This window comes from Rutilus rutilus, assembly GCF_951802725.1.
Source record: "Rutilus rutilus genome assembly, chromosome: 20".
Taxonomy (NCBI): Eukaryota; Metazoa; Chordata; class Actinopteri; order Cypriniformes; family Leuciscidae; genus Rutilus; species Rutilus rutilus.
This window is the reverse complement of record NC_140225.1, coordinates 15,592,776-15,610,676: the sequence shown is the minus strand read 5'-3', so window position 1 is coordinate 15,610,676 and position 17,901 is coordinate 15,592,776.

Sequence of the window (17,901 nt, the reverse complement as noted above, 5' to 3'; positions counted from 1 at the left end):
AACCAAGTGTACAAAGTGTAATGTATTTAAAATGAAATAAAAATGTCTTTCTCTAAATTTTTGACGTTAGTCTGATAGTCTTATTTATCGTTTTCGAAATAAGCAATCACGTTAATACAAATAAAGCTTGTGTAAAATAGCATTTTTAAGTGTTTTTGTTGTTGTTGTTGTTGTTGTTTATATATTTAGCCTACTTTTATTTCATTGCACCAACACTCTTTTGAAGTGAACTGAATGTGTTTTAGATTTGACATTTTACGCTTTTGATTTTCAAAATGGCATAACATGTTTTCCTGTCCCCACGATGTGTTTCAATATCCACAATGGATGTGTGTGAGAAACAGGAATCTGGATTGATGAATGCGCGCATAAAGGATGCCCAAAAACGCAGGGTTTTTGGCCCGTTTCTCCGCGGTTGAAAGACGCTATTTCCCTGCAAAGCGAAGAGATGCAGTCATTTCTAGCGTAAGGCGTGAAAACTGGGGACAAATGAGCAGTCTCCCCTGATGTGACAAGCTACAATGAAGCATGCTCTGCCTCCCGCGGCTCTCAATACGGAGACAAGCGTGTCCCACCGAATAAAAAGGACACAAACGTTTGGAGGCCATATGGTTTTTGAATTTTCCTCACAATTTTCAGACAATTTGATGGATTGAGCTGGCCTTCTTTTTAAAGTGTTTCGCTCAGTTTTCACAAAGGCAATAATGCGCACAGGGGCGAGGGCATCTGGGCCTATTAATGTCCCCTCTTTTCTCTCCTTTCACTCGGCTGTTTTAAACAAGTCAATGAATTACAATGATACTGACTCGTCTTGTTAAGAGGTTGTCTTCTGCCTTTGTTTGTTTGAGTGTTTGGCTTAAAATAATAAAGTTACCATTTTGGCTACGCGTAAAAGCAGAACATATGGCTGGAGTGACACTATGTATGGAATTAGAGCAAAATTCCTTACGGCGTTTGACCGAGTTATTTGTTTAGACACATTGTATGTTTTAGATGTTATATATATATATATATATATATATATATATATATATATATATATATATATATATATATATATATATATATATATATATATTCGGCCATGTTTTTTTGCACGTTTCTTTTTCAATTCGTAACAGATTTGATAGGCATGTGTGTATTAGATTAGATCTGTTAAAGCATGATTCTATATTAATTAGTCTATATAGTCTAGCCGTGCAGATTTCATTTCAACATTTCTTAAATAAATAAAAATGAGGCTATTATTATTATTATTATTATTATTATTATTTACATGCATTTATTTCAGTAAAATCATTATTATACACATTCAAACAAATAAAATATTTGTATAGAAATGAAAGTAGGCTACATTTATCGAATATAAGGTTACTATTTATTATTGTTCTTAATCTCATAATCATTTTATCATTTGTTTACTCGTCTAGGTCCATTAATATACAATGTAGTCTAATCATTTTGGCAAATATCTTTCGTAGTCGAATTGCAGAAATGTGGATGATATAGCCTACAGTCGAGTGAAAAAGTTTTTTATTCGTGATTCCATTATTTGTGTTTTGGAACTAAGCAAATGATTCCGTATCATAAAAATTAAAGATCTCCGTCGCAGACTAGCCTATTTTAAGCGACATGAAGCGGCTGTAATAGCGGGATCAGAGATGATATGCGGACAATGTGATATTTGTCACCGCTCCATTAACATGAGCAGACGCCAGAGTCTCCAGCACTGTCTGCTCATGCGCCTCTTTGCTGCAATAGAATCATCACACACCTTTTGTATATGTGTGATTTACCGTTTTCTATCCAACTTTGAACGTTGTAGTTTTACTTATAAGCCCACATCAAACACACAGACCAGAGGGGCGCATTTAGGGCTAGCTCACAAACGAGAAGACTCAGATGTCCTTATCCAGGGTAAGTCCGTCCCTCTCTCTTCGCGCTGTTTGCACAGGCAGAAAGTGGAAAATGTATATAAGGGGTGCTGATATATCAGGGGCGCGCGAGCTGGTGGGGTTCAGTTCCTTATTTTATGAGGTGTTGTCAAATGTGGCAAAGATAAGTAATACTACAATCTGAAAGAGCATAACGTGGTAATTAATCCCAAAGTCTTAAGTGTATTTCAGCTCAAGAGAGAGAGAGAAAAAATCTCTAATTCAATCGCCCGGAAAATTGAAGTTTGATGCATGAGTCCCTGCTGAAACAATGGGGTTTGCAGCCTCCCTCCCTCCCAACCGTCCCAACTCTCTCTCTCTCTCTCTCTCTCTCTCTCTCTCTCTCTCTCTCTCTCTCTCTCTCTCTCTCTCTCTCTCTCCTCAACCATTTACCCTTTCTTTTTTCTGGCTAATTGTTTGATTAGAAAAGAGGAGATACAAGAGATTTTCTGCCTTAATTAAAATGTAATCTTTTTTTTATTTTTAGATAGATAGATAGATAGATGTATTTTTCCTTTCATGCAGTTATTTTAAAAAACCTTTCATCGACTGCATGCGAGACTAGATGTCGTAAAAGTGTATGATTCGAGTTGAAAAATTAAGCAGATTAACCTGAGGGGAAAGCTTGATTGATCACTAAATAGGGGTGGATTCCTGTGTTTTAGTTATAACGCTTCTGTGGGACCCCCTTAATACTTCAAACTTCAATTTTACGGACGATTGAACTAAGCATGTCCCTGACAAAATTGATATATGTATTAATTTTCTTTAACTGTTGATTAATTACTCTCCACTGAAAGAATTATACAAGACTTTTTTTTTGCCTCGAATTTGCATATTAATCAAATTCTAGTTGATAATTCAAACGGAAAAATGGATCTAAGGGAGTTGAGGGGCATAACTCGAAAAATATACCTAAGCCAGATATTTTTTTCCCCTCCCTCGCTGCTAAGCTGCGTGTCTAGTGTATTAAAATCAAAGATGCAGAACGAGTTAGCCTGGCTATTTGGTGAAAACAGAAATTGCCTGTCCAGTTTTATGATGTGTTCATGCTGAGCAGGCAGATCTTAATGTGTCCTGTCAAAATGTCTAAGATTTAAAGGGGAAAGAGGCCTATTCAACATAGGAACTGTGTGTGTGTGTGTGTGTGTGTGTGTGTGTTTGAAAGAGAGCACTGGGAGCAAAGCTTATGTGTAATTTGCCACAAAAAATCCAATTTTTTTATCGCCCACCTATGAAGCATGCATGATTACTAATATTTAGAATTTCTTTATATTTCTGCAGGAGCATATGCTTACTTCTTTTGCTATTATTATTCTTTATCATTTATTATTTACAACAATAATAATTATTATTGATTGATTTATAATTGAGTTAGATTTACCCTAAACGCAACAGAGATGAAGCGCCTTAATTTCACCTCTTAAGCCTGTAGGTAAGTGTATATTTCATTGTTTTTGTTTTCAGCTCATAATTGAGAAGTTGTCACAATACAGTTGTATTGATTTTGTCTACTGAGGGACCTCTCCTCATCTGCTGCTACATCAGGATATTGTAATTGCATTCTCAACATGTTGTGATAGAGGAAATGAGAAGAAACGCTAATTCCGATAAATTTGCTATCATTTTTGTTTTGCCAATAGAAAATAGTTTAGTATATTGAACTAAAGAAAACATAATGGCACACAACGTTTCATATTTTCAGTATTGAGCTTGTGGATATTTGTCCGCGGACAAGATGACATACCATTGAAGTTCATTCAAATAAAACATGACCAAATCAGTAAGTGCTTATAGTCCTTTGATCTAGGTGTTTTTGTCTGACTAGTAACAAATATGAAATAAATAAACCCGACGAGCTCTGTAGGCTATATAAGGTCAGTGGATAGTGATCTCAGTGGCCAAATAATTGTCATTGCAGTCAAGGCCACTTATTAACCTAGGCTATATGTATAAAATTACAATTATGAATAGGTCTAATGCAATTTAAAATTGTTTACAATAAATTAAAATTAGTTCTGAAATAAAATAAAATAAAAACTAAAGTCTGAAATAACACCCGACAGAAAAAAAGATTTAGAATAGAAAGAACGAACATGAGCGAAACAGAAAAATAACCACCGTTAAACAGTCTATTCTGCCTCAGATGCCCTTTCATATATTATTCTAATGACTAGGATGAATTCAGGTTGATTGGGACATTTTTCCCTAAGTCATCTCAATGGCAAAAAGTGTCCCAATCACCCTGAATTCACCCCTATTTACTTTTAGCCTACTTGTAAAGTCTTTGTATTCTTTAATGCCATTTATTTTATTTTTCTTTATCAATAATACTTTCCCGCTCTTTTTTGTTGTTGTTTTGCACGATTCTCATCATTTTAATTGCACGCAGCAACGCTGAAAATGTTTTGGCAATACATAAAAAATATCTAGGCTACTTCATGCCACAATAAAGCGCCTGAAAACTAAATTAAAACTGATAGAGAGAGACTACTAAGAGTATAATCATATTGTAGCCTAAATATAAACGCACTGATAATTCATACATGCAAACGTAGCTACAAGTAGCCTACTGAAAGAAAATAACTAAGGATAAAAATGACTTTTAATCAATGAGTTAATTTCATAATCTTTGAGAGGAGAGGCTTTTTTCTCAGGTGACACGGACAGCTCGGATAGTAGGGCCCAGAGTTAAAAACGGCTCTGGTAAGGCCTATTATCCGTTGTCTTTGGGGTTTGTTAAAAGAAAGGGTGCCATCGTGTGGCCTAAATATTCATGTTTCTCTGAGCTCTCAAATCATATAGTGTATTTTTGGTCTTGTCGCGCCATCTAGTTGTGAAATGTATGTAACGCATTTAACACGCATGTGCTTACGTATGCAGACCCGTAGGCCTACTACAGGTGAGAATCGGGGGAGATTAAAAGACTTGAATGTTTAAAATATATATATTACATTTACCTACAATTATATGTACGTTTCAGTCGTATTTTTGCCATTTCAATAACCACAAACGTTGGATTACAGGTAAATTAGGCCTAGTCAGAACGCACTAAATGATGAACTGAAGTCGCGCTTACCTGAGGAGGTAACCATAGCAACAGTAGGCTTCTCAAAATCGGGGTTCACAGTTCAAGCATACTGTCGTTGTTTATCACTTTATGAAAGATGTAAGCATCAGAAAATGTGTTTTATTTTAAAAGTATTTCAGATAGATTGTTTGTGTGCTGTGGCAGAAGCCTATAAACTGTTAAAAGGTAACATAATGACAATTTTAGTATTATTTTATTTACAGCATAGTAGTAGGCTACAATAGCAGAATACAGCGTTTTTAGCAGTTTTCGCGGATCCGTGTGAATGGGGATCGTTTTGACAATGGTGTCGTCTGTACGCGGAAAACTCAATGGAAAAACTCACCGTTTTTCGCATATCATTATCGTGTAAACGTAGGCCTACCATTAGTTATTATCCTGTAACGGACGGCTAATGAATGGGAAGTCTCGCGCGTTCACAGAAAACAGCTTACTTCCGCTTTGCAAAATAAGGTGGATAGATAGTGATTTCTGTTGTCACTGGTAATTCTGATTTTGGTTTACTGCACTTTAGTTTAATGCACTCCAGTCTGTAGGCCTATGCTTAGGCAGAGTTAGGCTACTACAGTATAGGCTACAATCAACTTTCGGTGACCTAAATATCTGTAAATATTTTAATATTGTCTATGTTTTCAAGTATGACCAAGGCAGTGGATGAAAATAAGGAGATCCCTGACCTCTGGCCTTCTGTTATCTTACTGAAGTGACCTGTGGGTCTGTGGAAGTGCAGCTCAGTGCCCTGGGGAGAGGATCGAGGCCTGCATGCTGTCTGGACCCATCAGAGATGCATTCACAGCTGAGAGAGAGAGAACTCAACCCAGACATTGCCCACGGGGAAAGAAAGAGCAGGAGAGGAAGTGTGAGCATGCAAAATTAAGGTATACTTTAGTTTTTTATTATGAAAAATACCAGCTAATGCATTAAAAACCTTGTCAAATTGTGTGTGTATTTATATCGCGTAACATTAGTTCTGACAGGTCACATTATCAAGCTCACATAAGCTGACTCTCAGCTGATCCACGTCTAGGCTACCATATAGGATTACGACGCCTATCACATCATCCATATATAGGCCTAAGCTCCTTCACTAATGTCAGCGAGCATCACGTTTCTCAGGAGCTAATTACCCTCCTCCATCCCCAGCTCCTCCTCTCGTCAGTCTTGATTTGGCATTCCTATTCCCCTTTGAATCAGACTAAATTCTCGAAATTGTGTTGTACAATAAAATATTGACATTAATGATATCTGCAATACATTCATGTTGGTTCTGTTCTGTTTACCCTAAAGGGGGTTATTGCTGCTCTCCCTGCTCTTATCCATGCTAGGCTGCTAGGAGTTCTTGCCCAGAACAGAACCATACCGTCAACCATTTTGCTGAACCTTGCTGAATATAAACATTAATTTCTTTCTTACTGACCCCAAACTTTGAAAGGTAGTGCATATTTAATATTAGTATCGACCAGCCTACTACAGCTAAATCTTATTAATTTCATAGTACTATATGTAAATACCTGAATTTCTTTACAATATTGTTATACAGTAAATTGCAATAGCATTTTACATAATTTATTCCAATAAATTATGCAATCCAATAACATATAATCTAGCTACATTGTTATATTAACTGCATAATTTCTGTGCACTCTTTCAGTTCCAATTAACTTTTTGTATTTTGTTGGCATGACAAAACTATAAAACAGTGATATATCAAATATAAAAAAAACAATCAGCTTATTTATTAAAAATGAATAAATTATGAAGGTATCCAGTAATATGTTTTAAAAGTAAGTTACAAAATAAATAACAATGCCAAGAGTTGTAAAAGCAATAGTAATTATAGATAGAATAGAAACACACAGGACAGGAGTACTGCATGTGTCTTGTGTTGGTCAGTGGTAGCCCTGCCTGATGCATGATAGAAGAGAGGAAGGCAGAACAGCAGGCAGAGTGAGTGTCTGACATGCCATTACTGCAGACAAGCCCATAACTCACCCTGATAAGTAAAAGCTTCTGATGACATGACCTCAAACAGGCCTTTAAGACTGAGAGAGGGTCGCATGAGTCTAATGAACCAAACTTCATAGATTACATCACAATAGATGTAACACATGAACTAATTGCTGTTAGTTATTTCACCAACAAAACTGGTTTCACTGACATCACAGCATCCTGAATGAGAGTATTTAAAGCTTGTCAGTAAAGGGATAGTTAATCCCAAATTACCCCTAAAATTAGCCCATGATTTACTCACCCTCAAGCCATCCTAGGTGTATATGACTTTATTATTTCAGACGAACAAAATCGGTGATATATTAAAAAATGTCCTGGCTCTTCCAAGCTTTGTAATGGCAGTGAATGGAGGATGAGATTTTGAAGCCCAAAAAAAGTGCATCAATCTATCATAAAAGTAATCCATACGGCCCCAGGGGGTTAATAAAGACCTTCTGAAGCGATGCGTTTGTGTAAGAAAAATATCCATATTTAAAACTTTAAAAATTAAAATAACTAGCTTCCCGCAGACATCCTACGCAAGTTGACTTACACGAAAAGAGTAACCCCTGACGCGATGTAGGAGTAGCGTAAGCTTCTTGTGGTTCAAACAAACAGGGCTGGGGAACAAACTCAAGCTCCTCTAATCTTATATTGAAATCCTTCAACATTTCTCTTAAAAAAATTATCTTTTTAGACTTCTAATTTGTGAGCGGTGTTTTGTTTTGCTCTAACCTCTGCTTCCGTGTTTGTCAATGCGTCAGGGGTCACTCTTTCGCCGTAAATCGATGCATACTGCTGTCTGTCAAAGCTAGTTATTTTAGTTTATAAAGTCTAAAATATGGATAATTTTCCTTTATTAACCCCCTGGAGCCGTGTGGATTACGTTTAGGGTGGAAGGATGCACTTTTTTGGGCTTCAAAATCTCGTCCTCCATTCAAATTTTCAATATAACTCCGATTGTATTCGTCTGAAGAATACAGTCATATACGTCTAGGTGAACTAATAACCCTCTAAGTGCATATTTCTAATTCACTTTGTTAGTGGAGGTACAGTGTTCTTACCACTAGAGGGCAGATGAACATTTGTGGAAATTTGGTTTTGATAAATGATTTTTTTTATCTCTTGCTCATATTTAAGATGGAAAATCACCACTGCATCATATAATCTCATGGATATTAATGCACTTTTTGATTTTTTTCTTCACAGTCATGTATATTCAAATGCTGTTTTTTCACCGCTATAAATTTAATTTAGTCAAGATTTCATTTGCCTTCATGCATAGCCTATATTTTACTATGCATGCTATTAATTATTTACATATGTGGTGATATTAGACTTCCAGTGTAATATAAGAGCTGCATATATGCATTTCCATGTATTCAGTGACTGCATCACATCATTATTGGAAACAAGGCCATGCAGATGTCTATGCAGTTGACATCTGCTTTAAACTTTTATGATATTAGTGAGCTGGGATATGATTCAGATACACTTAATGCAGAATGAATTGAATACAGAATGACTGCATAGGCTATATTTATGTGACATACACTTTTGCTATGTCTGATTGAGGTTATATTGTGCATTCAATCATTTAAACATAATGAAAGGTGTTTGTTTGCAGTTCTATGTCAAAATGTACATAATGCAAGAATAAATGAATATAACACATTTTTTTCTCCAGTAGAACAACCTGAGAGAAAAAATGTAGTTGACCAAAATTAGTTTCAGAGGGATCTGTTATGTACAGTATCTCTTGGAAAGTCTTGGCTGTGTACCTTTTAGACAAGTAAATATTAGTTTTGTTAGTAACTTTGCTCGCCTGCCCACCCAACTAGTGCTGTACAAATTTTCAATTTTCTGTTTTAATTAAAGTATCCCTGCATTAATGTGATAATACCATGTTCCAATTGAATCAGAGCTGTTTAGGTCAATTTTTTTTTAATTTAATTATTTGGTGCAATATATGCCTTTGATTTTAATGGTTATTCCTGCCATGTCCTGGCATATTCTTTAATAATATGTGCATTGTTTTGAATCTCTGTAGCATGTCAGGATGATGAATCACTTTGTTGGAAGTGAAGCTATTTGCACCTGTCCTGTCTATTTCTGTTTTTGAGCCTGAAATGAAGCTTTATTAAGTTGGGCTGCTGCAAAAACACACAGGGTTTGTTACTATAAGGTGACACTTGTTGTTCACTTGGACAATTGATCAGTTTCATAGTTTGTGTTTCGTTGTTTCCTAACATAAAATTGAGCAAAGTAGCAACTGTTTAAACAGCTAAATAAGACAATTCATCACCTTTATTAAATAAAATATATATTTTTTCAATTGTAATTTTACAGTAATATTTAAAAATTGTTAAAAACTTTATTTCTAAAGCAATACTATATATTGTAGAACAGAAATATTTTATTATTTTAAAACATATATGTATTATAAATGATTACTGTAGCTTTTTACCATAACGTCACCTATGATTTTTCTCAGTTAGGGGTTTGCCATGTATCCTGCAACCTTATAAAGCAAAATGTAGTGGTTTACGGAGAACCAGCTTGTGGGTTACAATCTTATAAAGTTGCCATAGCATTGATGATATTGTAGTGTTTCTTAAATTCAGTGGCATATTGGTTTGCAGCCGAAAGAAAGAACAAAAAAACAGCAATAAGATGCAAGATGTTCACTTCCACAGGGCATAAGTTTATTATGAATTTACAGTGGATGTAAATGGAGTGTGCAGCAATGGTTCAGATGTACTTTATACAACAGAACGGTTCAGAATGAGACTACAGTATGCCAGACATCAATATAACATCCATTTGAACTCTGTCCTCCACAGGATGTATTCTTGCAGTCTTTCTGACAGATGTCCCCTCAGTCTCATGCCCTATTACTCAACAGCATGGGGCTCTTCAGTCTTTATGTTTAAGTGACTTTCCATCATCATTTGGGGAAGTCCTGCTTACTCAGTAGAAGCTTTGTGACATTAGATGGTGAGAGATAGCCATTAAAAAGATTCTGCATATGTTTTGGATGCGTAGATGCCTGCTAGTGAGAATGGGGGCTAGTTGATACTGATTTTGTGGGGTATGTGGCGAAGTGTACTTTCCCTGTGCTTCCATCTGTCACACACTTTGACACTGAGATCTGTCTTAGAGAAGGCAAGACAATGAAAGACAATAATTAAACCTTCTTGGGAAGGTTGATACAGCACTGTGTGTTTGTGGGTGGGTGGGTGGGGGATTGGGGCTTGACACTTTCATTGTTGTCAGAAATGCAATATCCTGTCAGAGCCATGTGTTGGTGGCCTGTGTTAGCTTTAGATTATATTTTGCAGGGTGTTTGAAAATGTTTATAGACGTTAAGGTTACCATCAATGACAATTTTACAATATTATTGTTGTTTTGTATTATTTATGCCACTGAATGTGAGCGGTTGCCTTAAAAAGCCATTCAAGCTACCATTAATGCATATATAATCAGTGGAGCTGGGATAAACTCCAAAAAATTTTTATTTATGGATTGTGTCCCTCTTGACAGCAAATAATGTTCCTGAGTTCTGTCTGGTCTGTTGAACGGAACTGTTTAACATAACAATCAAGGTTATTAGTGATCTGATCTGTCTGTTATAACACTTTCATTCATTTGCTGCTAATACATAAGTTGATGTTTTTATCAATGTTTTAGCTTTTCCCTATTTTATCCAGTCTTTGAAAAAAGAACGTACTGACCCCAAACTTTTGAACGGTTGTTTATGAAATACTTTTATTCAGCAAGGATAGATAAAATTGATCAAAAGTGACCCTAAAGACATTTATTATGTTACTGTAATGTAACATTTATAATGTCATTGTTCTTTTGAAATTTCTGTTCATAAAAGAATCCTGAAAAAAATAAATATATATATATATATATATATATATATATCATCGTTTCCACAAAATAATAAACGGCACAACTGTTTTCAACATTGAAAATAAGAATAAAAAAAAAATCTTGAGCAGCAAATCATTATATTAGAATGATTTCTGAAGGATCATGTGACACTGAAGACTGGAGTAATGATGCTGGAAATTCTGCTTTGTCATCACAGGAATAAATTCATTAAAAAACATTTAAATAGAAAACAATTGTAAATTGTAATAATTACTGTTTTTACTGTATTTTTGATCAAATAAATACAGCCTTGGTGAGCATAAAAGACTTCTTTCAAAAACATTAGAAAATCTTACCAACTTTTAAATGGTAGTCAATTTTTAAAGTTCATCCATCTCAAGATGCTTTTTTTTTTTTTTTTTGTAGATATGCTTCCCATGTCTTATTTTTCACAGATCAAAGCAATCTGAGTTTCCTTCCAAATCTCCATTATGTCCCATCATTTATTATTTTCTTTCAATGTTATGCATTTTAATTGTTTTAACCAATTCTTTTTCATGACTTATTGGGCTTTATGGCTATATCATGCATTTGTACAATTTCTTACAATTCCGCCATCTTGTACAAATTCTCATGAGAATTGTTAAGACCTTAATCTCTGCACAGCTGTATTATTCAGGACGCTATACACGTTTATTGATATCGCTGAAATTGCTAAATTGTTGCACTCCCCAAACAGTTTTATTTGTGTTTTTTGTTACACTAACATTTTGTCACACTTTTGTTTTTGTTTTTTGCAGCGTCAGCCCTGTAGTTTATTGCGAGTCAGAATGAAGCATTTCACTTCTGGCTTACTTTTCTCATCTCTCAATCTTGGTTCTGGCTCTGGCTATGGAGTCTCGTCAGTCTGTGGCTGGGCCGGCCCGAGCCAAGGAGCATCTTGCAGAGGGTAATCCATCTCCATCACTTAAATGATTATCCCCATTAATCTGGTGTAAACTAATAAAGTCAACTGTGGCACTGCTTGCCTGAACTTCATTAAGTCTTTAGTACGTTTAATATGTCTTAATGTCCTCAGCTCTCCTGCTGCTGCAGATCACCTGGCATGCCGGTCCCCAGAGAGCCGCCTGAGAGATTGAGGCCATTTGTGCCATGTTTTGTTTCCTTTATTTTCCTCGCTCTCGTTTTTCGAGTGATATAGTGTCTGTTGGTATGACATACAAAGAGCTAGACGGAGGAAAGAAGGGTGGGAGAGAGGAAAAAAGAGAATGAGAGGAAGAGAAAGACATCAGTGCAAGAGATTTAATTTGCCCAGCCAGACCTCAGATGGGCCCCCGCAGTCAAGGGTTTAATTTGGCTTATCGCGTTATAAAAGACGACCCGGGCCCTGTAATCAATCATCGGCCTGTCAGCGGGAAAGGCAGTTGTTGTAAGCAAGTATGACTTCCCAACATGAGTCCGTTTTAATTGCTACCAAATTGACTGCTTTGTTGTTTTTTGGGAATGTACTAAAAGTTTGTTCAATTAAAGCCAACAAAAGCAGCTCATCATAATTATTGTTGTCCCCTGCCCTGCCCCCTTCTCTTCCGAGGGGGCCGCTGGCGGTGGTTACGCAGCTATCATGGGTCATGTTGACATGTGAATGAAGAGCGCGTTTCCCCCGTAAGGCCGACGAGTGGCGCCTGCGCAATGTTAGGACCTGACACTGTTTACTGGGCTGAAGGATGTCAAGCTGCCTCTGACCATTACCCAGCTAAAGGGAGCATAACTCTCTCCCAGCTTCTTCTTGACTAAATAAGTGCTATCTCCAATAAATAAAAAGTTAAAGTGCAAGATGAATGCATCTGTATTGCTTATGGATAGACATTTATGTGACCTAATTCATCATGTCACTATTTTCTCTTTTCCAAGGTTGCAGTTTGCAGAGAAAAATGTCTTTCCAGGATGAATGGCTGCTGTTTTTGGAAGTGTGCATTATTCAGGAAACAGAATCACAGAGGTATGTAAGAGTCTGAGCCACTGAATGCAAAAGCTCAACATTTCAGAAAGCACCACACATTGATTGTGGGATGGGAAAGAACGGTTTTCCATAATCCCACAAGACCCAAGTTAGCACATGTCTACAGCTTTCCATTTTGCTTGGATGGAGTCATCAATATAATGTGCTCGGTTGCTGGCGCTCTGATATTTATGGCTTTCGTACTACAGAGTTGAGCCGCTGTGTCTGGTGGAGTGAACATGAATGAGATAAAGCTCAATATGGTATTAAGCTTGAGATGATACTCAAGAGTGTTCACTGGAGAAACTTTTTGCCATGAGTCAAAGTAAAACATGATTATAATTTACTGTCATATAAAAGTATAGCAACATTCAAGAACTGAATTTGAGGACGGTGGGGGGGGGGGGGGGGGGATTATTTTTAAAGATGTAACTTGTTCTACATTAAGGTTTTGGTAGGAGACACTAGGAGTTTTTGTAACAATTGTCACAAATAAGTCAGTGGGATGAAACATACTCAGCACATGCTCAAAGTTCTCTGTTCATGAGACAAAGAAGTGCAATAGCTTCACTTTTTTAACAAAAGAAAAACAATATATATATATGAATATGTCTTATAAAGTTTGATGTCTTTATATAACTGTTTTATGTCTAGGCTGATGGTTAAAAATCACTAGTTGTTTTCATAAACCATGGCACAGTGTACAACAAATCATGATCAACTTTGATCATACAGCCAGATGGAAGAAAATACTTTCAAAATCTCTTTTTTGGGCAATGTGGATAAATAAATCTATTATTAAAGGAGCTACACATAGAGATTTATGAAAATACGTGAGACACGTGAGATTTATCCAGTAATACTAAAACTTTCTCTACTATTCTATTCTATTCTATTCTATTCTATTCTATTCTATTCTATTCTATTCTATTCTATTCTGTTCTGTTCTTTAATAAAAAAATTTTTTTTTTTTTATTACTGCGTTAGATTAAACTGAGAAGGGTCATAGCACTTGCATATCGTTGTCCTACTGTTAGTTTAACTGCTTCTATTGTTCTCATTTGTAAGTCGCTTTGGATAAAAGCGTCTGCTAAATGAATAAATGTAAAATGTAAATGTAAATTTATGATTCATATCCTTACCGTCCTTTCATGCCCAATTTCATCTACATAGCGCATTTGTATGTTTAAACATTTTTCTAGTTAACTCCATTAACTGGTACCAAATAAAACTGTTCATTAATATTAATAGTATTGCCATGGAAAGTATTTCTTTATTCTGTTCAAATGTGTTAAACTACTGTTAAAATCTATTAATGGTACAATTATTTTTGGCACATCTAAATATAGTAGTCTATGAGTTACGAAGGAAAGTGTAAAATGTTTTACAGATGCCCCCATTCACCATTATTGACTTCATGGAGTACTCTATGATTGAAACAGTTATTGAAGTTTTAGTCCCCTCTGTTTTGAGTTGTTGTGATAGCCCTCCTTAGATCTACCACCCTGAAAGAGTGCTTGTTTTCTTTTCTCCACCCAATTAGAGATGACCTTTGACCCCTGAGAGTGTTGTCTGTCCTGCCGTGCTGTAAGGCGTAGATAAATGTCTCATATACATTTCAGCCTGTTTTCTTTTCTGAGCCGTCTAATAGTCTGCGATTAAACTGTGAAAAATATAAAGACATTCATAATTACTCCTTTGTGCTTTATGATGATATTAGAGCTTTCGATAGACAGAGTACATCGCAAAGAATATCAACGTTTTGTTTTTTTTAAAGGAATTTTGAAGGAAGGGTCAATGTAAGTCTTAAATAAGGGGCTGTTTTCACAATTTTTTCAACTGAAACCGAAAAACTTTTTATGTGTTTTGGCCGTTCATTTACACGACAACAGTTTAAAAGTGGACGTTTTTGAAAATGGTACCGTTATCGTCTCCATGTAAACTACAAAAACACGAATTTTTGCAAACGGTGACTTCATGCGCATTACGTGTTCAGTCTATAGACGCGTAGCGTTTCTTTACAAAGTGGCATCGCCAACTACTGGCCTGGCTTGAACAATACAGGATTTTTAGTCGTTTTCGCATATCCGTCTGAACGGGAATCGTTTTGACAACATTGTCTGTATGCGAAAAGGAAAAACTTGTCCGTACATCGTTGTCGTGTAAACATACCGTCAGTGCATCAACTGATGCCACATACCTTGCTGTTTGTGTGGGGGGTGGGGTATCATGGGAGATGCTAAGCTCTGGCCCACAGCCTCTTTCCGTCAAAGCAGATCATTAGGTGTGAGCTGAAGCCCCCGAGGCCTGTGCAGGCACCAGCTAGTCTGTGGCTGTGTTTCTGGCTTGTAGGTTTGGGCTGGTGGACCTGTTTGTTATGGTGTAGCGAGCTGCATAATTGGGACAAGGGGAGAGGGAACAAGGAGGAAAAGATAAACACAAAAACAGCCTACCTGTTGAAGGCACCGTGCGATGACAGATTATGATGCCTCTGGTTGCCTCTCGTGCTGCGCTGTTGATAATAAAGGAAATTAATGGCATTGTTTGGATAACTCCCTAATCTTTCAACATTTCGATACATATACATGTAGATATCGCAGTCAGGGATTTAATGAAAAAATATTGCCTGCTTTTCCCGCAATGTGATCATGAATATATGTATGAAAATCTGTTTATGTATTCAGAGTAGATGCTGCAGTGTTTGGAATATAATGAAGATAATGAAAAAGAAAAATTAGGTCACATATAATATGTAACTTTGATTAATGATGCCCTCCCTGCTTATTGTAAAATTGCTGGATTAATATCTATTCTTTTCCCACATGCTTTTCCCTCTCCTGTACTCATTTCTTTATTCTTCCTCCTTTTTTGTAAAAACTTTTTTAAAACTAATTTTCTACTTTCTATTCAGCTTTTCTCTATAATACTTTCTTCTTTCATTTTTCTTTATTTTTATAAAATATGTTTATTAAGTATTTAAAGGGATAGCTCACCCAAAAGCGATGATATTGAAAATATATTTGGTCAAATTAAAGTATTTTTGAAGACAATATTTTGTAAATATGTAAGTAAGTAACTGTTTTTTTCAATAAAATGAATGTCAATGGGGTATCAAACAATGATGATTTTCATTGTAGAAACTAAAACAAATCTTTTCAGAATATTTTCTCTCCTGTTCTGTAGAAGAAAGAAATCCATACAGATTTAGAATAACATGAGGGTGAGTAAATAATGACACAATTTCCATTTTTTGGTGAACTATCCCTTTAAGTAGGCTACATTTTCATCTGTTGAGGTAATAATATGAAACAGTTCAAATAATTCAAGAGGGGGACATCTGATGTTTTTATAATCAAAATATGCTTAGTTACTATGGATATTCAGTTTGGCAATCTTGCAGCTAATGGTACAGACTGACTTCTAGAGAAGAGGGTTTTTTTTCTTCTGTTTGGTCCGTGGAGCTTGGGAGGGGGAGCAATAGTGTTGATCTCACACGTAATGACCAGTAGCTGGTGGGATGAGTCCATCCATCTCTGTGAAGTAAACAGGTCCCAGCTGGGCTACTGCGTTCAGGATGGAAAAGGGAAGTGAGGCCGGCTTCAACAGCCTCCCTTAAATAAAACAGGCGACAGGATGCACCCACACTCAAGAGGACAGACGCACCATCCAGTGACTTCCGCTGTCATGGGTGTCAAGTCCACTATTAGACCGCAGAGTGAATCCACATGGTGCCTGCCGTATGAAATGAGACTTCCCATGTGTTTGTGGGAGTGGGGATTCAAACAATAAATCTGTACTCCAATTCAACCTGTGAGCGATCTTTATGCCTCCAGCAATAAGCATTATGAAGGGCTGCGTTTACTAGTTTGTAAGTTGTGTTGTTATATAAGATTGAGTGTGAAAGTGGTCAAACATGAAAACAACGTATTTTAAGAGACAACGTATACAATCTCCAACATAACTTTTGTTGTAATACTAAATGGCACACAGTGGCTAAATTGACCTTAATGTTTAATGATATAGCTTTGCCAAGTTATTATGCAGAAATTATTATTGATTAGCTGTGATAATGATTTAATAACTTTATTAAAGAACATTGTTATTATTTGATGAAAGACGTCGTGACAGAGACGTCATAACCTTCAGACGTTATGTCTGAACAGAGTCATAACATAACCTTGTTTTGACTTATTCAATTTGGTGTAGTGGCAAACAACCATTTTAATAATTTGCCTTATTCACTTGCAGATTAATTTGACTATAGGTCAACATTAGTCAAGTTATCCTCTCGTTATTCTATCTCGACAGTAGGAAATATTGTAATGATGGGCAATTTGTCAAATAATTGTCCATACTATGTTTTGACAGACACATTATCCAGTAAAACAAGTCATTAGCATGGGAGACACAACAAGTTAATGGATGTCCTGTCCCTCAGCACCTCAGCAACTGATCTGGACAATTGTTAACCGGTGCTTGGTCATCATTCCAGTTTGCTTTTAGCAGACATATTCTGTCTCACCTTAGTGCGGCACCTTTCACATTTTAAAGAGGCCATACACTTTGCTTGCACACTCCCTTGAGGAGCTGTCTTGGCTTCATACCATCATTTCAAATCATATCAAAAACCATAGAAACCAGAGAAAGAAAGCTTTTTGTTGCTTACTTGTTTTAGATGCATTTAAAAGTTTTATGGTGTATTGTATATGTTTCATGTGGTTTATATAATGCATGCTTTTTCCTAGTATTTCCTTTTTAACAAAACTGGCAAAAAAAAAAAAAAAAAAAGCCCAGTCCCTTCCCCTTTGACATAATGCATTAAGAAGCTGTATTTGCGGAGTTCATCAATCTATTTCAGATGTTAAAGACAGTGAACCTGACCTTCTGTCCTCCAAAAATAAAAGCCCATTTCCATATCACAGAACTGAGAACTGTAATTTTACAGTGGACCTAAATGTTAGTGAAGTTCAAATATCCAATGAATAGCTGCTTAATAGATTTACCTGGCA